Source organism: Scyliorhinus torazame, chromosome 2 (assembly GCF_047496885.1).
Source record: "Scyliorhinus torazame isolate Kashiwa2021f chromosome 2, sScyTor2.1, whole genome shotgun sequence".
Taxonomy (NCBI): Eukaryota; Metazoa; Chordata; class Chondrichthyes; order Carcharhiniformes; family Scyliorhinidae; genus Scyliorhinus; species Scyliorhinus torazame.
Genome location: NC_092708.1, coordinates 107,884,172 through 107,910,672, shown reverse-complemented (window position 1 = coordinate 107,910,672; position 26,501 = coordinate 107,884,172). Strand labels below are relative to the sequence as shown.

Here is a 26,501-nt window from a genome sequence, read left to right as displayed (position 1 = left end):
TACCACCATGTCGTAAACACCTACAAACGAGACAAGTGGAGATACATCAAAGATGCCAAAAGACAGTACTGGACCAAGCTTGAGTCCCAGGCTAGCCACTCAGACCCCCGCCGACTATGGCAAGGTCTGCAAGACATAACGGGCTACAAGATGAAGGCATGTAAAATCACCGGCTCCAATGCACCTCTTCCTGATGAGAACGCATTCTCTGCACGCTTTGAGCAAGAGATCAGTGAGAGCAAGCCCTCCACCCCAGAAGCCTCGGATGAACTTGTATCTGAGATCACCATTGCAGACGGGGGTATCAGCTGGCGGGGGTATTCGTGGACATCTTCAACCTCTCTTTACAACAATCTGAGGTCCCTATCTGCTTCAAGAAGACGACCATCATCCCTGTACCAAAAAAAAACCAAGCAGTGTGCCTTAATGACTACTGTCCAGTGGCTCTGACATCCATCATCATGAAGTGCTTTGAGAGGTTAGTCATGGCACGAATCAACTCCAGCCTCCCGGATTGCCTTAATCCACTACAGTTCGCCTACTGCTGCAACAGGTCCACAGCAGACACCATCTCCATGGCCCTGCACTCTACCCTGGAACACCTAGAAAACAAAGCCACCTATGTCAGACTCCTATTTATCGACTACAGCTCAGCCTTCAACACCATCATTCCTACGAAACTCATCTCCAAACTCCGTGGCCTTGGCCTCGGCTCCTCCCTCTGCGACTGGATCCTGAACTTTCTAACCCACAGGCCACAATCAGTAAGGATAGGCAACAACACCTCCTCCACGATCATCCTCAACACTGGTGCCCCACAAGACTGTGTCCTCAGCCCCCTACTATACTCTTTGTACACCTATGACTGTGTGGCCAAATTCCCCTGCAATTCGATTTTCAAATTTGCTGATGACACCACAGGAATGGGTCGGATTTCAAACATTGACGAGACAGAGTACAGGAATGAGATAGAGAATCTGGTGAACTGGTGCGACGACAATAACCTTTCCCTAAATGTCAACAAAATGGAGGAGATTGCCATCGACTTCAGGAAGCATAGTGGAGAACATGCCCCTGCCTACATCAATGGGAACGAAGTAGAAAGGGTCGAGAGCTTCAAGACTTTAGGTGTCCAGATCACCAACAACCTGTCCTGGTCCCCCCATGCTGACACCATAGTTAAGAAAGCCCACCAACGACTCTACTTTCTCAGAAGACTGAGGAAATTTGGTATGTCACCTACGAAACACACCAACTTCTACAGATGCACCATAGAAAGCACTCTCTCTGGTTGTATCACAGCCTGGTATGGATCCTGCTCTGCCCAAGACCGTAGGAAATGACAAAAGGTAGTGAATGTAGCCCAATCCATCACGCAAACCAGCCTCCCATCCATCGACTCTGTCTACAATCCCCGCTACCTCGGAAAGGCAGCCAGCATAATTAAGGACCCCACACACCCCGGACATACTCTCTTCCACCTTCTTCCGTCAGGAAAAAGATACCAAAGTTTGAGGTCACGTACCAACCGTCTCAAAAACAGCTTCTTCCCTACTGCCATCAGACTTTTGAATGGACCTATTAAGTTGATCTTGTCTCTACACCTTGCTATAACTGTAACATTATATTCTGCAGTCTCTCCTTCCTTCCCTATGTACGGTATGCATTGTTTGTACAGCATGCAAGAAATAATACTTCTCACTGTGTACCAATACATGTGACAATAATGAATCAAATCAAAATCAAACATGAAGATGGTGGACATTGAAACCAACAACTGGGAGACAGTTGCCGTTGGCCATGACCCCTGGAGACTGATTGTTTGGTGTGGCATTGGAAGAGGCAAGCAAAAATGGAAAGCTCAGCTGGCCGAGAAGGTGAGCCAGAGAAAATGGAAGCCAGTGGACCATGTACCTTCCGAGTCCATTGTCTTCCTCTGTCACAAATGTGGCAGAGACTGTCATGCCAGAATGTACCCCTGAAACAGACTAGCGATGTTTAATACAGAGTTCACAACCATGGTGCAAACTACTGTCTCATCGATCAGAAGACTGCCAACCAAGAATATTCAATAAACATCTTAAGAAATCTGATGGGCTTCTATATTATTATGTATTTAGGCATTAAAGATCATGGTACACCCTTTTTTCACACAATTTATTTCTCTATGTTACATTTAAAATGCCTTGTAAATATTTTTAAAGGGGATTCCAATGTTTAAAAAGCCAAAACTTAGCAGGGCACTGATTTTGAATATGGACACCATTATCCTAAATGTCAACACTGTCTGTAATAATTACCTGCTCCACCAGTAGGCGCTGCCATATTTTGTATTCCTAACCAGTCAGTCAAAACTATCTTCCAAAAATCTGTCGCCATTTTTCAAAAACTACCATTTTGAATATTGCTATCTGACGACACTTGGTCACTTTTTTGGGCCCTGGGGAGTTTATCACTAGTTTAGGCCACACTTAGGGTGGGATTTAACAAAATGGGAATAAAGTCCCACAGCGAGTGTTCTTAGCCACGTGTTTCCTGGCGTTCGCAGCGTCGAGAAACACAGCGTTATAAAACGGCACCGCGGTTAGATAGGGCACCTCAGAGGGGAATGCGCAGCTGAGGCCGCACATAGCCCCAATTTGTGCACTGAGGAGCTCCGCTTGCTGGAACTCCGCAGTGCAGTGAGAGATCGGGATGCTATTTTTAAATGGCGTCCCAATCTCTGCAGCCCCCAAAGCAATCCCCGCCCCCTCCCCAAGCTCCAAAGTACTATGGGCGGGTCACCAGCTGCCCTTGCACCCTCCCAACACCTGCACAGTGCACCTCCGGCCTGATCGCCATTGTGCAAAAAATGCTAGCTTTGCAGTGCCAACCTGGTACCCTGGCAGTGCCCCTGCCAGCTGGGAACTTCTACAGTTCCAGATGTTGACTTCTCATCTTTGCTTGCTTTATGTGTGAGGAGCCCAGTTCAAACATGGTTCCTCCCCAGGTGAAAAGAGGAAGAACCCAATATGTGCACCCCGAACATCTATTATGTCCCCTGCATTGTTCAAAAACAATGCATTTTAACAAGATTGGAATTAATTTGAGGGAGCGTAAAATATTGAAAAAATAGGGCAGTAAAATGTATTGATTAAACATAACAGTGAACAGCCGATCTTAATTATGGCAAATACACTGCTCTGATGTATTTTTGGTAACTGTACTTATGAAGGATCACCTTGCCATTAATTTTATTATTTTCCTATTTTTGCACCCTTGCCAACCTTCATAGTTATCTCCCACCACGATTCTTGTTTCAACCGGGAAAGGGGAATATTCTGGGCAGTGGATTGCTTCTCAATCACTCCAGTTTTAACATTGCTGTTGCTAAGCCAACAGGAAATTGTGTTGTGTAGTAGAAATGAATCTTGCCATTGCTATCCTAAATTCAGAGATTAAACATTTTATATGTTTAATAAGTTATGTTAGTTCTGCCAGGAACTCGTGGACCAATTGTTCTTGAATCTAAGGTATTGTGGTACCTCATCATCTGCTGATTTGTTTAGAAATGTATTTTTTAAAGGGTGAGCTTTACCTTAATCCTGCCTTAAAAATCAAGTGGATATGAAAGTGATTCCCTTGATCATATTTTTATCATTATATTGTCATGAGAATATCACTTTAAAAAATGTTTGTCTGCTCAAGTTACTGCAGTGATATCAGAGTGTCGGTGGAGCTGAGCTCTGGCTCTGCTTTTCAGATTCACTTTGAGAAAAGCTTGGGTGTGTCTGTGTTGTTTGGTTTCATTTTAGTGTTGGAGCTGAAGCCAACCAAAGAAGGTGTAATTTCGATCTCTGCTGCACCACACCTGTAGAGTGGGCCGTGTGCTCTCCGTACCACAATCTATTAAAAGTCGTGGGTCAGGTGAACTCCATGATACATTTGCCTTGGCCCATAACAAATTGGGGGCTCGAGGGGATAAAAGTCTATCCAGTGGATTGGCTTAATTAACTTAAAGACAGTGAGGGGTGAGCATATTGTGGGTGCTTTTCAGGTGTGGCATTTCAGTTTAAGTAGGGAGTGTGTTGTGGATAATGGCTCTTTCAGAGGCTCTGAAGTTTTTGGGGGTGGAGATGGTCACACAGTACCTTACGGACAGAGACTAAAGGCTGACTGTTAGATTTGGCAAAAACATTGCAGTTAACATTACCTGACAAAATGTGAAAAGATGAGGTAATTATGGCAGTGGCTAAGCATTTAAAATTGCCTGAGATACATTTTGACTCATTGGAAATGGCAAAAATTCCGTTACAAATTAAACAAGTGGAACATGAGGAGGAATTAAAGCAGCTTGAATACGAAAGAGACAGCGAGGAAAAAGAAAACGAGAGAGAGGAAAAAACAAGAGAGAGAGAGTTGAACTTTGGAAAATGGCCATGAAACATGACAGTCAGTTAAAATTGGCGGATTTAAAGGGAAATGTACAGTTTGAGGATAGTGATGAGGATAAAGAGAAAGAGCGTCAAAGTCGAAGGCTTGGTGGGGATCTATTTAAATATGTCCAAGCATTGCCAAGGTTTGACGAGAAGGAAGTAGAAGCCTTTTTCATTTCATTTGAGAAGGTGGCTACACAAATGAAATGGCTACAGGACATGTGGTTATTACTGATTCAGCTGGTACGTAGGGCTAGTGAAGTGTTTGCATCACTACCGGAGGAGGTATCTGGGATGTATGAGGAAGTGAGAAAAATCCATCTTGGGTGCATATGAACTAGTGCCTGAAGCTTACAGACAAAGGTTTAGAAATTTAAGGAAAGAATTTGGCCAAACATACATGGAGTTAGAAAGGATCAAACAGAGTAATTTTGATAGGTGGATAAGGACTTTGAAAATAGACCAAACGTATGAAGCTCTCAGAGAAATTATACTTTTGGAGGAATTGAAAAATTCAATTCCTGATGTAGTGAGAACTCATGTGGAAGAGCAGAGGGTTAAAACGGCAATGTTAGCAGCAGGAATGGCAGATGATTATGAATTAGTTCATAAATCAAAGCTTGGTTTCCGACATCAGTTTCAGCCTGTGAGGGATAGAAACTGGGGACATGAGAAATACTCAAGTGGTAAAGGCAAAGGTGATCTGATGGGAGATAATAAGGAGAGTGTACCTCAGATTAAAAAAGAAATCCAGGAGGGTGGAAAAGAAATCAAGGATTTCAAATGTTTTCACTGTAATGAACTAGGCCATGTAAAGTCACAGTGTTGGTGGTTGAAGCAAAGCACTGGGAAGGCTGACATGGTAAAACAGGATAAGACAGTGGGGTTTGTAAAGGAAAGCCCAAGTGAAGCGAAGGAGGTGCAAACGATTGTACAGCCTGATCAAGAGGTGATTGATAAGAAGGTGCCAGATGTCTTTAAAGAATTTACTTGTGTGGGTAAAGTTTACTCATGTGTATCAGGACGAGCAGGTAAAGAAGTCACAATTTTAAGAGATACGGGAGCTAGCCAATCTTTAATGGTAAGAGATGAGGAGTTATGTAGTTTGGGAAGAATGTTGTCAGAAAAGGTGGTAATATGTGGAATTCAGGGTGAGAAAAGTAGTGTTCCATTATATAAGATAAGGTTGGAAAGTCCAGTGAAGAGTGGTGAAGTAGGAGTAATAGAGGAACTATCTTGTCCAGAAATGCAGTTGATTTGGGGTAATGATATAGCTGGACCGCAGGTGGGAGTGATGCCTACTGTTGTTGATAAGCCAGTGGAAAATCAGACAACTGAAATGATGAAGGACGAATATCCTGGGATTTTTCTGGATTGTGTAGTAACAAGGTCGCAAAGTCACAGGTTAAGACAAGAGGAGAAATCAAAGAGTGAAGATGAAGTTGAAATGTAATTATCAGAAACAATTTTTGATCAGATGGTTGAAAAAGAACGAGAACAGGTGGAGGATGAGGCGGAGATTTTTAGCTCCGGAAAATTGGCAGAGTTACAACAGAAAGATATAGAAATAAAACAGATGTATCAGAAGGCATACACGGAAGAGGAATCTGAGTGTATACCAGAGTATTATTACTGTAAAAGTGATGTCTTGATGAGAAAATGGAGACCTTCACATATGCAGGTGGAAGAAAAGTGGGCAGAAGTTTATCAAGTAGTATTGCCGGTAGTGTATGGAAACGAGATGTTGCGAGAAGCACATGAGGTACCAGTGGGAGGTCATGTGGGAATAAGGAAAATTCAAGCTAAAATCCAAAAACAATTTTATTGGCCTAGACTACATAAAATGTAGTTAAATTTTGTCAATCATAACACACATGTCAAGTGATAGGGAAACCTCAAGCAGTGATAGAACCAGCGCCCTTAATACTCATTCCAACATTTGAGGAACCTTTTACAAGGGTCTTAATTGAGTGCATAGAACCGCTTCCTAAAACGAAAAGTGGGAATCAATATCTTTTGACGAGAATGGATGTGTCTACTAGGTTTCCAGAGGCCATTCCAGTACATAATATTGCAGCTAAAAAGATTGTGGAGGAGTTACTTAAATTCTTTACTAGATATGGACTACGCACAGAAATTTACCTCAAGGTTATTCAAAGAAGTTATGGATAGCTTAGGAATGAAACAATTTAAATCAACTGTGTACCATCCAGAATTGCAGGGAGGTTAGAAAGGTGGCATCAGACATTAAAGACAATGTTGAAGGCTTATTGTCAAGATTATCCAGAGGATTGGGATAAAGGAATTCCATTCTAACTGTTTGCAATTAGGGATGCACCTACTGAGTAAACCGAATTCAGTCCTTTTGAACAAATCTTTGGCCATGAGGTAAGAGAACCACTTAAATTGATTAAGGACTAATTGGTGCGTGAGCAGTCGGAACTTACATTATTTGATTACGTGTCAAATTTTAGGGAACGATTAAATAGAGCAGGTGAATTGGTTAGACAACAGTTAAAAGTTGCACAAAATGTGACGAAACGGACAAGAAATCCAAAGTTCATAGTTTTACCTGTGGAGATAAAGTTTTAGTATTGTTACCAGTGGTAGGTGAACCTTTAAAAGCAAGGTTTTATGGACCTTATCAGATTAAAAGGAAATTAAGTGATGTGAATTGTGTGGTAAGAACGCCGGATAGGAGGAAAACTCACCGTGTGTGTCATGTGAATATGCTTAAAAGGTACTTTAAAAGGGAAGGAGAGGAAAAGTATGAGGTTTTAATGATTCCAACTCAGTGATGAACCAAATCCAGATGACTTTGAATTTGACGTACCTCGTATTAAATTGGAAAATTAGGATGTTCTTCAAAATTGGGATAAATTGTTGAGTTACCTTCCAGAGGAAAAATGGACTGACCTGAAAGAGTTATTGATATCACATGGGCAAGTTTGTAGAGATAAATTGGGAAGTACTAAAATGTCTATACATGATGTAAATGTGGGAAATGCTGTTCCAATCAAACAACATCGATATAAACTTAACCCTTTAAAATTGGCACAGGTTAACAAAGAGATTGAGAGTATGCTTAAAAATGGCATAATTGAAGTGGGTTGCAGCCAATGGAGCTCACCCATAGTGATGGTACCTAAACCAGATGATACCCAACGGTTGTGTGTGGACTATGGAAAGGTTAATGCAGTTGCAAGAACGGACTCTTATCCTATCCCACGTTTGGAGGATTGCATTGAGAAAGTGGGACAATCAGCTTTTATTTCCAAATTGGAGTTACTTAAAGGTTACTGGCAGGTACCTTTTATCTGAAAGGGTGAAGGAGATTTCAGCTTTTGTGACACCAGATGGTATATACCAATTCAAAGTTACGCCATTTGGCATGAAAACCGCCCAGTCACATTTCAACGGTTAACTAACAAAGTTGTTTCAGGATTACCCAATTGTGCTGTATACATCGACGATCTGGTAATTTTCAGCCTGACACGGAAAGAACATTTAAAACATCTGATGGAGTTATTCGATCGACTTCAGGAAGCGGGTTTGATGGTTAAACCTAGCCAAAAGTGAATTTGGAAAAGCCCAAGTCACTTTCCTTGGCCATACAATCGGACAGGGTCGAATGGTCCCACGGGATGTGAAACCAAAAGTTATTGGAGAGTTTCCAATACCCTCGACACAAAAGGAAATAATGCGATTTCTTGGCATGAGTGGATTTGATCGAACATTTGTTTGTAGCAAAATGTTTGTAGCGTGGTTGCTGCACTGATGGACTTGCTGAAGAAACGTCAAAAATTTCAGTGGACAGCGGAGTTTCAACAGGCATTTGACTGCCTGAAAGCTGTGACAACCAATGTTCCTGTGTTGGAGAATTACAAGGGACTCTGTGATCAGATTGAACTGAAGTATCTGACTTTAAAGAGACATGCCAAGGCGTAGAGAAATGGATGGATCGTGCAGAGACCTTCTTGTTCAAAGCGACTGTAAATGGAGAGGGATTCCAGTTGGAGGAAGAAGAACAAAAAAAATGGACTATATTATTATACCTGTTTGTGTGTGTTGTTTTTTTGAAACAAAAAAGTATATTTACTGTGTGCATTTCTTAAAGGATAGTGAAAAGGTGAAAAATGAAACCATCTTGAAGTTGATGGTTTATTTATTTTTTCTCTGGTGGGAGGTGTCACGAGAATGTCACTTTAATAAATGTTTGTCTGCTCAAGTTACTGCAGCGATGTCAGAGTGGGTGGAGCTGAGCTCTGGCTCTACTTTTCAGTTTCACTTTGAGAAAAGCTTGGGTGTGTCTGATTTTTGGTTTCGTTTTAGTTTTGGAGCTGAAGTCAGCCAAAGAAGGTGTAATTTCAATCTCTCTGCAATCTAAAGACTATCCTCTTGATCATTTGGTGAATTCTGAGTACTCACTGTTCTCAGTAGTGAATTTAAACCTGATGTGCTTCTGTTAAAATGCTTTTGTTGTCTTATGGATGTTAAAAGGAAAGTTCTAAGTATTACTTAGAATGTTGTATTCTATGGGGGTTGTATTTGAATTGATGGTTGCTAAGATGTTCACTGTATGTTTCACAAAGGTTAACTGAGTTCATAGAATAAACATTGTTTTGCTTTAAAAATTACTTTTAAATTTCTGCTGCACCACACCTGTGGAGTGGGCCGTGTGCTCCCCATACCACAATCTATTCAAAGTTGTGGGTCATGTGAACTTTGGAGTTCGCTAAACCATGGCCCACAAACAATATTTAAAAGAATATTTCGCTGGACATGTCCAAAAAAGAAAAATAGAAACCAATCCCTTTTTCATCCACAGTACAAAGGAAAATCTCATCAAAACAAATTTTGTTTCAGGTTACACAGCTGCTGGGCCTTTGCTGTTACTTGGAGCTGGATTCCAACAATAATTATCACAAGCAGGCTTACATTAACACTGCAATGAAGTTACTGTGAAAACCCCTTGACACCACATTCCCGCACCTGTTCGGGTACACAGAGGGAGAAGTCCAATTCACCTAACAGCCACATCTTTCGGGACTTGTGGGAGGAAGCCGGAGCACCCGGAGGAAACCACGCAGAGATGGGGAGAACGTGCAGACTCCGCACAGACAGTGACTCAAGCCGGGAATCAAACCTGGGACCCTGGTGCTGTGAAGCAACAGTACTAACCACTGTGCTACCTTGCCGTCCATCCGCCCCGCTCGCCGCAAGATCGCCACGGACGGGATGCAGACCATGTAAAGGTCCATTGAGCTTGGATGGGAATTTCCGGTCGCCGGGCGGGAACGGCCGGAGAATTCCACCCTTGGGCTCTGTTAAAAAGTTTTATTGAAATGAGATGAACTCCTGTCATACTATCTTATCCACTTGTCTATTTTCTCTTGCATCTCAGTTTCTTTACTTTGGCAGTTTCTACGCTTGAGTGAGTTTGGTCTACCTTGGACTCCCATCCATGGAGTTAGCGCAGGTAGTCGGACATGCCCAAGTCTAGGGTGTCATTGACTGCCACCGTGTCACCCATTTGGCTTCTTCACAATGTAATCCTATAAACGGATGGCAAATAATCTCACTCTATCAAGATGCAGTTGTTGTTTGAAATAGGTCATCGTACAAGTTGTTTTGCACTCTCCTGACAACTTCCACAATGCCATTATGTTTTGTTTAGCATCCATCTTCCCTCTTCCCCAAGGTTTTCCCCTGTACAGCAAGCTAAAGGTATGATGCTTGATGATGAGTGTTTTCCCAGAAATTCCTAATAACTCTTTTAAGAATCCTCAGTAGGCTTTGAAACTCTGTTACAATCAGATCCATGGATTGATTAGAACTCTTTACAAAGCAGAAAGTGAGTCCCGTATGATTGTTGTTTGCTTTATGTGCATAATTCTTTGCTCTGCAGTCGGGGTAACCTCAAGGAGCCATCAATGCAGAGTGATCTTCTGCATGATCAAGGAGAAAATGTTGATGACAGAGGAGAAGGAAGCAGGAGTTGTCCAACCGTTGCTTGCAGCCAAAGCTGTTCAGCAGCAGCTCATTAAAAAGAACTTAAGTAAACAATCTGTGCTCCTCTGCATTCAGTCATGTGTAACAAAGCCCATTTTCTTCACCTCACAATCAACAGTACCAAATGCCAATAGATATTCATGTCAAGGTCACCAGCTATTCCATGAGCTTTTCTGAACACAAAGCTTTCAAACAGTATTGTGGCTTTACTGACATGCAGAAAGGCCTGCAACCATTTCCCAATCCATCTTACGTACTTTCCTCCCTAGTCTTGTGGTTCAATGAGGTATTGCTCCAGTGGCTGAAACAGGGAAAAAGAGAAGCTGCTGTGGCTCATTCACTGAGTTATAAGATACTTGGGCGAAGGAACTTCTAAGAGTTTGAGCTTTAGAAGGCTTGGTGGCAGAATGCAACAATTAGGGGCCACAAGTCTGACAGAGCTTGCTTTCTGAAACCAATGTGAATGGTCGTGGAAGGCAGTGTTTTTCAAACTTTTTTCCCCGGGACCCACTTTTACCAACCAGCTGACCTTCACGACGCATGCGGGCCGACCTTCACGACCCATGCCGGCCAACGTTCGCGACCCAACCTTCACGATCACACTGGCCGACCTTTGCAATCCACACCGGCCGACCTTTGTGACACACCATTTTTGCTTACCATTAATGCAACAGGTGGGCCTACTTGGTCCTCATGATCTCACTTGCTTTGTCAGCCAATGTTACATTTCAGGAAGGACTGCAGCTGATGATTTAAGTTCTCGCTGCATCCTTTGAAAAAAATCACGAGGTTTGTCCACGAAATCGCCATTCAAATGCTTTGAAGTTTTCAGAGTTTTAAACTTTCATTTGCCAGTACTTCCATGCATATAACACATGGGCTTTGCATCCTGATTTGCATTAGCACAATTAACAAAGCGATACTTAAAGAGATCATCTTTACACTACTTTGATCAGAATTTCTGTTTTTTCTTTGTTTAAAACAATCCATCTCCAGTTCTTCATAGTCCTGTTGTTAAGCTTGCTCACAGCTAAAAAATGGAGGAATCTCTCCTCCATGATTTCGCGGCAAAAGCACGGACATATGGGGCGTTTGATGCCAGCGTCCATGCTAGGCATGTGACTTGCTCTCTGCCACCGTTTCTGGCCAAAGACAGCATTGTTATATTTAAAAGCCGGTTGCGGCTGGCATTCTCAACATAAAAGCCGATTGCGGTTGTTAGGTGCTTCTCCCGTGATCAGGAATGACGCGACCGATTGCTCCGCGACCCTCCCGACCACGACCCCCGCAGTTTGAAAAACCCTGGTGTAAGGGATTACAAAGGCATAGAAAGGTTGTCATCATGAGAGAAAGCACCATGTTCCATTGCTATTGCTTAATTTCTGCTGCTGGGCTGTGGCTCAGCACTCCCAGTGATCTGTGGGAGAGCAAACTCTCCCGGATACCAATGATCTGAGAAGGGAAACTATCTGTTTGCTTTCACAGACTGTGCAAAATGGATAAGATGATGGGTGGCACGGAAGTACAGTGGTTCGCACTGCTGCCTCACAGCGCCAGGGACCCGGGTTCAATTTCGGCCTTGGGTCACTGTCTGTGTGGTGTTTGTACTTTCTCCCCCTGACTGCATGGGTTTTCTCTGGGTCCTCCGGTTTCCTCCCACAGTCCAAAGATGTATGGGATAGGTGGATTGGCCATGATAAATTGCCCCTTAAATTGTCCAGGGATGTGAAGGTTAGGTCATGGGATTGCAGGGATAGGGCGAGACATTGATCGGTGCAGACCTGATGGGCTGAATGTCCTTCTTCTGCACTTGTAGGAATTCTGTGAGTCCACTGTATGGCTGCAATATGAAGTCTCTACCCGATGGCTCAGACTTTTGCAAGGGCAACTGAACTGTGGCCAACACTTTGTGTTGACAGAAAAACTCTTAATGCCAGGTTACTGACTCCATACAAGTCAGTAGTGGGCTCTACCACACTAAGTAATGTGGTTTGGCAGCTCATTTGTCAGCTGTCCAGAGGGATTGCTGCTGTATAAAATCATCCTTCTGTTAAATGCTGTGTCTCTAAAATCTGCAATGTCTGTTCTTTATAGCAGAGCCAGGTTGTGAACTAGCCCTTGGCTTAGTTTTTCACTTAGCAATCCTTGCCACTTTTACCTGCCTTTGTTCACCTGTAGTCATTGAATGCTTCATTGCAGGTTTCAGTGTTAGTGGTTGACACGGTAAGAATGAGTGCATTCTCATCATTAGACTGGCAGCAATGAACAAGACTTCTGATTGACCTTGAAAAATGGGAGAGGGATGAGAGTTGGGAGATAATTCAGAAAACAATGAATAACAGATAAGCAGTAGTACAATGCTGCACCAGGTTACTTACTGCAGATGTGATTTGCACTTACAGCCTGTCTCAACCGTGCAGGTGAAGGATCATGCAAAAGCTGTGACAGGTCTCCCACTTGAACATCTGGATTGCCATCGTGCATACACCATCTAACTCCTATCAATTTCCAATTGAATGATCAAAGTCAGCAGCACCATTTCAAAGAGCTGCCACCAAGTTTATGTATGTTTTTGAAGTTAATATAAAATAACATTTAATTACTTTTCCCTGAAAACACTTGCTTTTGAAAATCCAATATTCACTAGGTTGCTACAGTACGGATGGTTGAAAAATCACTACGCAGCAGTAGCCTTATTCCATATCCATGCCTGAGATGAAAGGATTTGCTGTTCCATCAAGCTCTGGAGAGCAAGAAACAGGATGGCACATAATCACTTTGATAAAATACTAACAATTTGTTGTTTTTAAGTAAGGGATGGAATAATACTAAAATAATCTTCAAAATATTTACACAAAACACTGAATAATCATTTTTATTATTGCAGTAACAGAAACAAGATGATGCAAATGCTCAAAAAGCATTAAGATAAGTGGCTCAGCTGTTCATCTCAAAACATGCTGAATGTATGCTTGCATTAACACAGGCATTTCATTCTTAATGAAAAGCCTAAAAGTCTGAATTCACCAGAAATGCTAATTATGATTTGATTAGACAAGTTATTTCAATCGGTACATGCTCTTGAGGGCATACATATTTGCATCTGCAGATTGTAAGCAGATGGTTCATGCAGCACTCTGCCAATGAACAGGCTTCAGTTTGCGGCAAAGTCAGAAGGGGCAACCACAAAATACAACTGCATTGTTGTACGTACATTGTTGGAACAAATTAATATTTTAATTCTTGATTTGTTTTCAGTTAAATTAATGACTTCTTTGCTTGTAATAATGCATATATTACATGTATTTATTTCGAAACAATAGAGGCTATTACACAGATAGCCAGTGCCATAACAAATGCACATTGGGTACTGAGGCTTGTTCAGCCCCCAGAATGCACCATTCTGTATAATGTGATTGTGAAACTAAGAGCTTGTGCATTTGGGTGCATAGACTCATCAAAATAATGGTAATAGATACCCACTCGTGATTAGCTGGTCTCTTTGTTTGGATGGTTTTGAGTTGTTTGCTTTTCACTTGTTATAAAATTGGGCACCACAGCCCTGGTATATTCAGCACTATACATGCTAGATTGGCAGAAAAACTCTGCTCCTGTTCACTCTGGGATGGTGCACGGCAAACGCTATGTTGTTGAGGGTAGTGCAGGCACTGGAAGTATGCAGAATAAGTAAACCATAACGGTAGTCAGTGTTCAGTGCTGATTTAGCATGCCATTTTGGATGTCACCACTCAAGCTAACACCCTCTTTTAAACGCGTACAGCTGAACATGTATTCAGCCGCAGTAGAACCTCTACCACCTGGAAAAACAATTGTAGCAGAAGCTCTGGAATACTACAACCTATCTGCAAGTTTCCTTCCAAGCCAGAAACCATCTTGATTATGGTGTTCTTAGACCACCTATGAAAATCAATGGACTGAAATCTTTTGTTATTTATGTGTGCCACTAAGTTGCTGAGCACCATAGTGTTAACACAGGTGCCATCAATGTGTGCCAGCAATTCTGGGAACAAAGGAAAAGTGCTGCTGGAAAATGATATATGTGTTTTCTATGGAAAAGAAATGGGTTACTTTCTCAATGCTTCATGTATGAGCGACAAACTAATTTGGTTAATATCTTCAGTCGCGAAAGTGAAGTAGTACATAGAACATAGAACATTACAGCGCAGTACAGGCCCTTCGGCCCTCGATGTTGCGCCGACCTGTGAAACCACTCTAAAGCCCATCTACACTATTCCCTTATCATCCATGTCTATCCAATTACCATTTGAATGCCCTTAGTGTTGGCGAGTCCACTACTGTTGCAGGCAGGACATTCCACGCCCTTATTACTCTCTGAGTAAAGAACCTACCTCTGACATCTGTCCTATATCTATCTCCCCTCAATTTAAAGCTATGTCCCCTCGTGCTAGACATCACCATCCGAGGAAAAAGGCTCTCACTGTCCACCCTATCCAATCCTCTGATCATCTTGTCTGCCTCAATTAAGTCACCTCATAACCTCTCTAACGAAAACAGCCTCAAGTCCCTCAGCCTTCCCTCATAAGATCTTCCCTCCATACCAGGCAACATTCTGGTAAATCTCCTCTGCACCCTTTCCAATGCTTTCACATCCTTCCTATCATGCGGTGACCAGAATTGCACGCAATACTCCAAATGCGGCTGCACCAGAGTTTTGTACAGCTGCAACATGACCTCATGGCTCCGAAACTCATAGTGGCATAAATATTTAAAATGTCGGTGCCCTTGATTACAAGAGGCATGGCTGTTCCTGTGTTTGATGTTTAAAAGTCAATTTCCATTCGACAGCAAGCAAACTCACTGTTGACTCAGTGGTGAATGTAGATCTCTTTCACCTTGCCCAAATTGTGCCTGCCTCCTATCAGAATTGTAGGTGCCTGAGGTGCCAGTGAATCTGCCTTTCCTCACTTTACAGAAATTCTTCCTTATCCACCAAATTCAGTCCAGTCATTGACAGGCTCAGTGGAATGCCTGTGCTATACAGCATGTTAATGTAGGGACAGGTGGTGACAGCAAAACTGTTTCTGGTGGACCTGAGCAATAATATAATACTAGGGTGGCATGCGGTGCAGTGGTTAGCACTGCAGCCTACGGCGCTGAGGACCCGGGTTCGAATCCCAGCCCTGGGTCACTGTCCGTGTGGAATTTGCACATTCTCCCCATGTCTGCGTGGGTTTCACCCCCACAACCCAAAATATGTGCAGGTTAGGTGGATTGGCCATGCTAAAAAATAGTTGGGGACTCTAAATTTAAAAAAAACAGTGTAATACTGAGACACAGAAAACCAGCAGTAGGCTGCAGAAAAATAAAGCACCAACTATAATGTACAACCTCTCGTTTTTCCCATCAAAAATATCAGTCACACAAATATGGTAAGCTGGGTTTATCTGGTGCAGTTAGTTCTTCAACCAGCAACTTGCAATTCTCTTAGCACAGGATTTGGGTGAATCGGGAGCTGCGCTGCAGAATGTCGTGGATAATTTGTTGTGGATCACTTTGAATCGATAAAACAATTTTTAATGGTCTAATGGAAATAGTGGCATCGAAAATTAAAATTCTCCTTTTCGGAGTCCAGAGATCAACACCAAATATACTGGGCCCCATTTTCCCCAGGTGTTCCACTGGAGAATTGGTCCAATCAATTGCTGCAAAATAATTTTCTCCATAATTCCCCAAGCATTAACTGTCCAAACAAAGAAATATTTTTTCTCAGAAGAAACATTGGGAAACAGCTATAAAATTTATCATAATTTTCCTTGTTCATATTTGTCACCAGTTCTTCTTTAAAATCAAAAACCAAATGCAGCCAGAATTACGCGTTAAATTTTTAATTTGTTAACATATGCTCATTCAGTGCGAATTTTTTATTGTTCTTGGTCCAGGAAAAGGCTTGCCTATGTTGTAATATGAACAAAAGTAATTTATTAGGACACAAGAAAGTTGATGCCAGCAAAACTAAAGAGCTGGTCATTGACTTCAGGACGCAAAGTACTGTACACACCCCTGTCAGCATCAAAATGGCCGAGGTGGAAATGGTTGACAGCTTCAAATTCCAAGAGGTACACATCTCCAAAAATCTGTCCTGGTCCACCCATGTCGATGCTACCACCAAGAAAGCACAACAGCACCTATACTTCCTCAGGAAACTAAGGAAATTCGGCATGTCCACATGAACTCGTCCCAACTTTTACGGAAGCACCATAGAAAGCATCCTATCTGGTTGCATCACATCCTGGTGTGGCAACTGCTTGGCCTGCAAGAAACTTCAGAGAATCACGAACACCGCCCACCAACCTGCTTCCCATCCATTGACTCCATCTACACCTCCCGCTGCCTGGGGAAAGCGGACAGCACAATCAAAGACCCCATCCTCGCGGCTTACTCACTCTTCCAACTTCTTCCATCGGGCAGGAGATTCAAAAGTCTGAGAACACGCACTAACACATTCAAAAACAGCTTCTTCCCAGCTTTACCAGACTCCTAAACGACCCTCTTATGGACTGACCTGATTAACACTACACCCTTGTATGCTTCACCCGATGCCGATGTCTATGTATTTACATTGTGTACCTTGTGTTGCCTTATTATGTGTTTTCTTTTCTTTTCATGTACAGAATGATCTGTTGAGCTGCTCGCAGAAAATACTTTTCACTGTACCTCGGTACACGTGACAATAAACAGATCCAAATCCAAACCTACACCCTCCACCAGTGCAGAGATACCTCAGTGGGCACTAGTCAAGCTCAGTCAGGGTCCCACATTCTGGTGGTCACTGCATGAACATATGTCCACAGCAGGAGGAGGCAGTGGGTGCAATTCTCCGGAAAAGTGTGGTAACGAGCGGGAATTGCTGCGTGCTTCCCGGCGCTCAGCCCAGCGAGGTCGGCAATGCTATTCAACATTAATTGGTCCACTTAATGAGATCTCACAGGCTTCTCGCCGCAAATGAAGGCTCGCCAGCTGATTTGCCAGGACCGCGCTCGCCTTCCCCTCCCCTCTCCAGCTAACAAGGTCGAGCGGCCGTTAAGCTGCACTTGCTCATCCACCCCCAATAATGGCGCTGAGGAAACTGCCCCAAAATTCGGGGATGCTGACCTGGGGAGGCTCCTAGACGCGGTGGAGGCAAGGAGAAATGTCCTGTTCCCCCAAAGGTCCAGAAGAGTCAGCGACAGGTGGTAGCAGCTGTCAGGTCGGAGACTGTGAACAAGAGGTCTGGCCTTCAGTGCCGTAAGAAGGTCAACAACTGGGCAGCATGAGTGAGTAGACACCAACGTCCTCCACCCCCCAGCCCCAAGGGAGCATCCACCCCCAAACTGCCCGTGCGATCCCCAACCCTCCCTTCACACCCCCTCCCCCTTCAACCCCCCCAACCTTCCCTTCACACCCCCCACCACTGAGAACCACCCATGTGGCGAAAGATGCCCTCTCTGTGTCTCTTCAGGATAAGCTCTCCCATAATTGTCGGGAGAGGGCCCAGACTGGCAGTGGGATGCTGCACTTAAGGATCCTCACTTCCTTCGAGGAGAGTGCTCTGGAGGTGACCAGGGTGGCTGAGGACAGATTGGTCAACCATGTGGAGGCTGGAGGACACCACAAAGATGAGAAACCACCGGGCTCCACCCGAAGGACCTGTAAAACGTGAGTTGTTATTGCCTTACTGACCAACCCATCCCTCCCACTGGCGACATGTCCATTCTCCCGCAGGTCCTCCAGCCGATGGTGCCTGCCCATCCCGGGCTGCAACCTCTCCTGACTCCAAGGAGACCTCCTTGTTGGACATTTCCGAGGGCGCAACTATAGTCACAGCACAGCTGTCATCCCTATCCTCCACCAGCGCAGATACACGCGCCTTGATTGGACGTGTTAGTGGAAAGGCTTCAAGAGCGCAATGTGGCGAGCATCACACTGCTGATGAAGCACAGTGGAGGCAGGAACCCCCCGGTGAGACAGCAGTCGGAGGGCTGCTGGATCCCAGGACCAAGTTGGGTCCCAGCCTGATGCTGAGCCTGTGGTACAGAGTTACTCGGAGCTGATGGAGATGTTAGTGTGGAACCTAGACATTCAGGGGGAGATGTCAGTGTCACTCCAGCAGATCCATAGCCAATTGGAGGAGTCCCATGGGTTACAGGCACAGGAGATGGCGCCGGCAATGCGTGATACCGAGGCCAACACGGCCAGGCTGGTGACCGCTGTAGAAAGACTGGTGCACGACGTCGGCACCATTAGTGAAGATGGCCAATCGGTGTCGGCCATGGCTTGAGGATCTCGGCAGAATGTCCGACTCGCTGGGGGATGCCGCCCAGTACCAGGCCGACCTTGATGAGGTTCTGCGGAACATGTCCCGCTCTCAGATGGGAATGGCCGAGGCACTGCGGAGCTGGTCCCAGTCGCAGGTGGGCATTGCTGAGGGGCTGACGAGCATGTCCCAGTTACTGAGGAGCATGTCCGAGGGTGTCGACACAATGGTACGGACCATGGGAAACCGGCAGGGCTGGCAGAGGCAGATGATGCAGGAACAGCCGAGGCTCAAACCAGCTGCCCCTCCATCCCTAGGTGAACCACCGAATTGGAGGAGCTGGCGTTAATGCTGACCCAGACCTGTACCATGGAGTGGCGACGGTGGCCACCAGCTCCCCCGAGCTCCTCCTCTCTGATGAGGCTGCGTCGCGAGGTCAGTACATCGGACAGGGCCCCCAGAGGATGTCTGCCAAGGGCATCGAGGGCCACAGGATGAGATAGGCAGCTGGCTGCCTCCACCTCAAACGTGCATCCTGGGGAAACAGCTAGACATAGTGGTAGAACTAGGAGGGCTAAGTACATTGAGGATCACTGAGTGCACCAGGGAAGACGGGGTGGGGGGGATGATTGTTGGGGGTTGGGGGGTTTGTGAGTGGGTTAGGGTGGGGGTGCGGCACCATCGGGAGTGGGCTATTGTACAACACATTAAACACCTTTTTGCACAACCATTATGTGCCTGTCACTTTTTTCAGCAATATGGGCTGACCTCCGGACCCTTTGCCCATCTCTCCAGGCATCCCCCCATCCTCCCATGGCGGCCCATTCCTGCAGAGAGTTCCCCCACTCCCAGCCAAGAGTCCCACCCCGAGCACTGATGCGGCAAGCCCAGCACCCCCGGACTCTTTGCTTGTGAGCAAAGATGACTGCTCACCTCCTCGGTTCCCCACAGAAGTCCTTCTGCCAGATTCAAGTTTTTCAAACGGAGTACCAGTCTGCGCCAGCGTGACCACTTGCTGGGAGGTCGCTGAATGACAGGAGGCCGTTGGATATGGGATGGTTCCCGTTAATTGCATGAAAATTGGGCTTAAGTGGTGATAATTGGTTTCTCACCATGCTACGCAAGATCCTGATTTTGCCTACGGGAGCGGGTCGGTTGCCTGGCAGTTCTTGTTTTTGGCCTGTCCGCTATTCACCGGCCTCGTTTTGCTTGAGCGAGAGCATAATGAGGCCGGAGAATCACGTCCGGTGTGAACCGAGGTTGCCTGCACTTGGAGAATTGGAGAGAAGAACTGGCTAAGGTAGACTGGGAGAAAATGCTTTATAGTGAAACAATTGAGGAACAGTGGAGAACCTTCCAAGATATTTTTCACAGTGCTCAGCAAAAGTTTATACCATCAAAAAGGAAGGACTGTAGAAAGAGGGAAAATCGACCGTAGATATCTAAGGAAATAAGTGAGTATCAAATTGAAGGAAAAAGCATACAAAGTGGCAAAGATTAGTGGGAGACTAGAGGATTGGGAAATCTTTAGGGGGCAACAGAAAGCTACTAAAAAAGCTATAAAGAAGAGTAAGGTAGATTATGAGAGTAAACTTGCTCAGAATATAAAAACAGATAATAAACGTTTCCACAAATATATAAAACAAAAAAGAGTGGCTAAGGTAAATATTGGTCCTTTAGAGGATGAGAAGGGAGATTTAATAATGGGAGATGAAGAAGTGGCTGAGGAACTGAACAGGTTTTTTGGGTCAGTCTTCACAGTGATTGGATACATATGACTTAAAGAATACTGTGGCCCAAGGGGTTTCACTCCCATAATGTACAGCACATCTGCAATCACCGCATGAACATTATGCATATCTGTGCACGTTCCCCTGGGAGCATGCATGACAGCTTTGTCCTGGGGCACTCACAGATCTCCAGGTATTTAAGGACCATCCCAGACTGCCGGGATGGCCCATGGGGGACCAATGAAGACTTGACTGATGGCACCAATGCTGCGGCGGCCTGAGACCGGTGCGGCCCCATTATAATGAGGCTCATGGTCCAACCTGGTCAGTTATCGAGCAGTGCAATGGTGTTCCGCTGCCTCAACCGGTCCAGTGGGCCCTCATCAGTACAGCCCAGAGGGCCTCCCGCATTGTCATGGTGTGCTGTCTCCTCCACAACTTAGCACAGCAGCGGGGTGACATACTGTAGGTGATGAGGAGGAATGGGTCACTTCCTCTGATGAGAAGGAGGGGCAAGAGGACATGGAGGGGGAGCCAGAGGAGGACCCGGAGGAAGGAGGACAGGTGGTGGCCAGGCTGCTCAAGGGCAGGAGGACCAGGGATGTCCTTGTTGCTTCCAGGTTCTCCTATTAGGAAGCTTGTTGTCTAGTAGCTCCACAACACCAACCCCCACCCCTAGACCTTTGTGACCACACAATCCCCGCCTCCGAAGAGCTCATTGACATCCGATTAGGGTGATGAGCCTGGGTTGTCCATGTGCTGGAGTCGCTTGTGAAAGGTAAGGTGAAAAATGACTCGCAGTGAGAAAAGCTGTTCTGCCCCTCTGGTTCTGCTGAAGTCTGACTCATGTCCATCTGTTGACTACACAATGGCACCCAGGCTCAAGTCTGAGTGAGGGTCAGGGCACAGTTCTTAGTTCTACAGCTCCAAAGGAGGAAAAGGGGAAAGGTGAAGGGTTCAATGAGTGATGGCACAGTCATCCTGCTGTTTAGCAGAAATCTAAATCGCTGGCTTTGATAGCAGACCAAGGCAGGCCAGCAGCAAGGTTCAATTCCAGTAACAGCCTCCCCGAACAGGCGCCGGAATGTGGCGACTAGGGGCTTTTCACAGTAACTTCATTTGAAGCCTACTTGTGACAATAAGCGATTTTCATTTTCATTTCATTTCATCCCAGGATGTCTGCCACTGTGGGTCTCATTGGGTCTCAAACGTTGGCGTTGTTGAAGGGCCCGAGGGAGGAGTTGAGTTTAGATGGGGTGTTTTCCCTGTGGAATAGGAGTCAAAGATAGTGAGACAGTTGAGGCTTTGACCAAGAACATTTTTAAGTTAGGTGAATAGTGATAGTGACACATCATTAACATCACCAGCACCTACTCAGAGCCCCGAGAACATCTTAATCTTATGAGGCTTACCAGGACAAACATCAAAGATGGAGGCTGCCTGTTGCCTTCTGCACCCTGTAGCCTGAGATGCCTTGCTAGATATCTTCTGGAAGGCCTGGGCCCGGAGAGACTCAGCCAACTTTAGAGTGCCAACTTTAGGGTACTGCCGCATTACCCTATTTTTCCCGCTGGCCCTGAGATATGCCAGTGGCTGCAATGAGGGTTTCAAATGGGCTAGAGACTGCCAGAGTCTCCTTGGTGGAGGGCAGTGGGAGGTGCTCCAGCACTCGCTCCTCCCTCGGGTGGTCATAGGCCCCTAGTGACTCCTTGGGATGGGGGGGGCAGATCCAGAAGCCTCAAGTTCACTTGATGCTGCCAGAGTCCTGGAAACCTGCCACTGTTTGCACCATGGTGTCAAAGCCCTCAGCAATGGACCTCTGTGTCTGGACCAAGTCCTGGAGCCCTTCCGCAATGGCCCTCAGAGACTGAGCCATGCCTTAGACTCTGCCACGCATAACTCTGATGTCTTGCCCCAGGATTTCCACTGCAGTCGCCACTGTTGCAGTGTTGGCCTGGGTGCCACACAATGCCAGCAGCACCTCATGTGGTTGAGGCTTTTGGCCTTGCAGTTGCAGGAACGTCCCTCACAACCTTTATTGGTATTCCCAGCTTTGCTGCATCTCCAGCTACAAAGGTAGAAACTGTTCCAGAGGCATGGCACCTAGCTGAAGCTCAGCTGAGTCCTGGGATCCAGTAGCACATGACCGCCTGCTCCTTGGGACGCTCCTGTCTCCACCTGACATGAATCAAAAGCAGTGTGGTGCTCACCAGATAGTGATCCAGAAGCCTGTCTGCCAAGTTTGTCCACCGAGATGCTTGTCTCTGCAATGGCGGATGGTGTAGTGATAGCGCTGACACATCTTCGGTGTCCTCTTTGGAGATCTCCTCTGAAGTGCCGTACAGTGGGGGGTGGATTGCTCTGCTTGTGGAATGCTGGGGGTCATCAGCTGATGTTCCAGCAAGGTAAGGAGCATGGTTCTATTACATGGAAAGGTTAAGGGTTTGGGCACTTATCAACCCTTGACACAGGTCACCTGGATGAAGATGCAGTAGGTCCTCACATCTCTGCTGCAGGCCAACCTCACTATCGGTGCAGGCCCGCTCCTGGCTCTTCCTTGGAAACCCCATTGTCCTTTCTTCAAAGGGTGACAAAAAGCGAAGTTTGGGCATGCCCCCACCCATCTTCTCCCTCTCGCGCCTGTTATGGGCTATCTTCTCCTGCAGGAAAGCAAAGGGCATACTGTGAGCCGGGTGTCTAGTGGGCCAGAGGTCGAGGACAGCTGGCATTTGTGGGCACCGTGCCTAGGCAGTAAGGGATTCTGAAGAGAATTGCCGGGTGTTTTGAGGATGTTGCTGGGAGGTTGGTTGCTGAGAAACAGCAAGGTGGGGCATGTGAGTTAACAGTGATAACCTGTGGGTGACGGAAGGGTCAAATACCAAGGGGGGATAGGCAGCAATCATGCTTGCAGCTCTTAGGGGATCATTCATCATTTTTTTTACATTAAACCCCCGTCCTCCTGGTCATATAGCTTGCACTAACCACTGCTGCCTCCTCCTCCCAGGTGGAATTTGTCATGTTGCTCGGCGGGCTTCTGCCAACACATGGGTAGATGGTTGTCTGCCTCCCCTCCACCAAACCCAACAGTCTTGTCAAGGCCCCCATTAGAATCTTGGAGCTGGTTTGCGAATATCCATCCTCTTGATTTGAATGAGAGTTAGTGCTGTGCAGCCATTTAAATGCAGCACCTCCTTGATTGCAGTGCTCAGCTGACCACCGCGGTGGGCAATTTAAACACCTTGTGACTCGTGTTTCACGTGGGGGAACGAAAATTGACTAAGTGGCTCAAGATCGCAATTCGGATCGCACTGCCAGTGCCGACAGGAATTGCACCAATTTTTCATCCAAAATGACACTTTGTAATGTTTCAGGCAAATTCCACCCAGGATATTTCACTAATAATAATAATAATCTCTATTGCCACAAGTAGGCTTACATTAACACTGCAATGAAGTTACTGCGAATAGCCCCTAGTCGCCACATTCCGCTGCCTCTTCGGGTACACCGAGGGAGAATTCAGAATGTCCAAATTACCTAACAGCACGTCTTTCGGGACTTGTGGGAGGAAACTGGAGCACCCGGAGAAAACCCACGCAGACACGGAGAACGTGCAGACAGTGACCCAAGCAGGGAATCGAATCTGGGACCCTGGCGCTGTGAAGCAGCAGTGCTTACCATTGTGCTACCATGCTGCCCATACTCTTGAAGTAATCAGGAATAAATGTTGAATTCATCTATTGGCCATTGATATTGCCATATTTTTTAATAAAAAGTAGCTGTGCTGTAAATTATCAACTTAATCAAGCGCAGTTAATATTACACGGACAGTTCGCCCACATACAGAAAAGCCATATAAAATGGTTAATTAAAGTCCAAGGCAAAATTAGATTGATGCAACCCCTTTAGGTGCCTGTGCAGCAAAGGGACTTGTGGACTGGCAGGATGAAAGGTTTGAAACAACGATCAAGGGGACATTCACATCCTGCTTTGGTTTGCTGTTTTACTTCTCCTATTATGTGAAAATGGACCTTAGTTTTGTTCTCAAACAAAAGTTCCTTGCATTAAGTGGTGAGTGCATGCACTGTGTTTTGAAGTACAATCAAAGATTTTATATAACCTTGCATTTTTTTGAAAAAAATAGGAGTGAAAGGTAATTTTCTACAAATTTGGAAATGTGTTCATTCTCCCTCGGTGTTAAATGTATAGAGCACATTTGTGTAAATCTACTTCACATTGTGCATAACGCTCAGTGCCACGAGAGCAGGGAAATAGCAGAATTTCTCATGGTTTTATATTACACAGAGAGAGAAAGGTAGAGAGAGAGAGAGGAAACAAGCCCCCAAATCTATCATTCATTTCTCAACAATGACAGTAACAGAATGTTGCTTTTGATTCGGAATATCCAAGAGCTAATTTGACTCAACAACAAAGCTGGATGCTTAAGTGGAAAATATATTTTTAATCCGTTTTATTGTTCACCTTCTTATTAAAATTCCAATTTCTCAACACTTTGGATCAGTAAATACGAACAGTTCTCTGACATAATTTGAGCTATGAATCCTCTGATGTGATGGTGCCTTTGATCCTCTCTGACTTTTTTAAATCCTGAAGTGCCTTTTATTTTCATAACAATGTAGCACATTTACATAAAAGTGAGACTTCATTGATGGAAAGAAATAGAAATAAAGTAAATATCATTTTTAGTAATTTCAAACTTCAAAAAAGCCCTTCATACAGACCAAAGTGACCACATCAAAGGATTAATCAACTTAAAGGGTTAATTCAAACTTAAAGTGCGTGATGATCCTATTTTACTTTTTAATGAACATAATAAATTCACAAACATAAAAAAGGTCTCAGGCTTTCCACTAGCAGCTCAGCATAAGCAAGGCTGCATGAAATTTGGCATGCAATGTACAGTGCATTTATATTACGCTAAAGTTTCCTTTTAAATAATACTGCCCAGAATTATTCAAGCAAACCCATTATTTTTTGGGAAAAAGGTGTTTAATAGTCATGAGCAAGGTATCTTTCCCACTCGGCATCAAATCGAGTAAATAATGAAGCCTACGTTTAGCTGGTCTTATTTGTGTGAGAGAAACATAAAGGGAACAATATCCTTCAGCACGCAGATACATCATTGTAATTGAAGGATACCATATGATGAATGTGGCAGCTGCCCCAGGAAAGAAAAACTGTGAGGCCATATCCTTCGCAGTTGGTTTATCTACCCTGCTGGAGATTTCTGGCTTGTTGTGAAAGACAAATCAGGTTCAAGTGAAAGACAAATTAACGGTTCAAGAAGGCGGACCACTTTCACAAGGGCAATTAGAGATAGGCAATAAATGCTGACTTTGTCAGTGACACGCATATGACATGAATGAAAAAAGCAGGTGGAGTTCAGACTCAGAAAACATTATAATCTATTATAGTTGCTCAATTGGAGGAAGATTTAGAATCAGAGTTTTTGGCACAGATTTAACTGTTGCGATGAAATGGCTAGCACTTCCCTATTTTATTCACCCAGTTTCTATCAAATCAGACATAATTTAACTGTTGGAAGAAGCTGTGTTAGCCAATTTGCTGTTCCTTAGTCAAACAGAAAAAAAACTATAGGCCTTGCTTTGTACTCAGGACCAGCAATCCCAAGAGTTTGACACCATTTTAGGTGTCCTGCGAACATAAAAGTTTAATCGACTGTAGATGAGGAAACACATCCACCTTCTATTTCTGCCAACTGAAAATGGTCAAAGACTATACACATGTAAATAAGTGATCCTAAATCAGAGAATGAGGGAGGTAATGGGCAGACAATTTATGACATGTAAAGGGATACGTTGAGCGAGATGGGACAACTTTGGTCTTCACATTGCAGAGATGGCATAAGTTCTGAAAATAGCAGCAAAGAGTAAATGTGGAGGATAGGGGTAATAGTAATAGCAAATAAGATTTGAAGATGGGGAGCAGATGTGGGAATAAATTTGCCCTAGGCTTAGACCCTTAATCACCAAAAGAAAGAGTCTGGAAATTCCTGAGGTCCAACTCCGCTGATATAAGTGCACCAGACAG

The 26,501-nt window shown here is 44.8% G+C and overlaps 1 protein-coding gene across 3 annotated transcripts in view; it reads left to right on the top strand.

Annotated features, from left to right (window-relative positions):
* kcnj3a (potassium inwardly rectifying channel subfamily J member 3a) overlaps positions 1–26,501 on the top strand; it is a 364,839-nt gene that overhangs the window by 88,067 nt on the left and 250,271 nt on the right. The window lies entirely within an intron of this gene.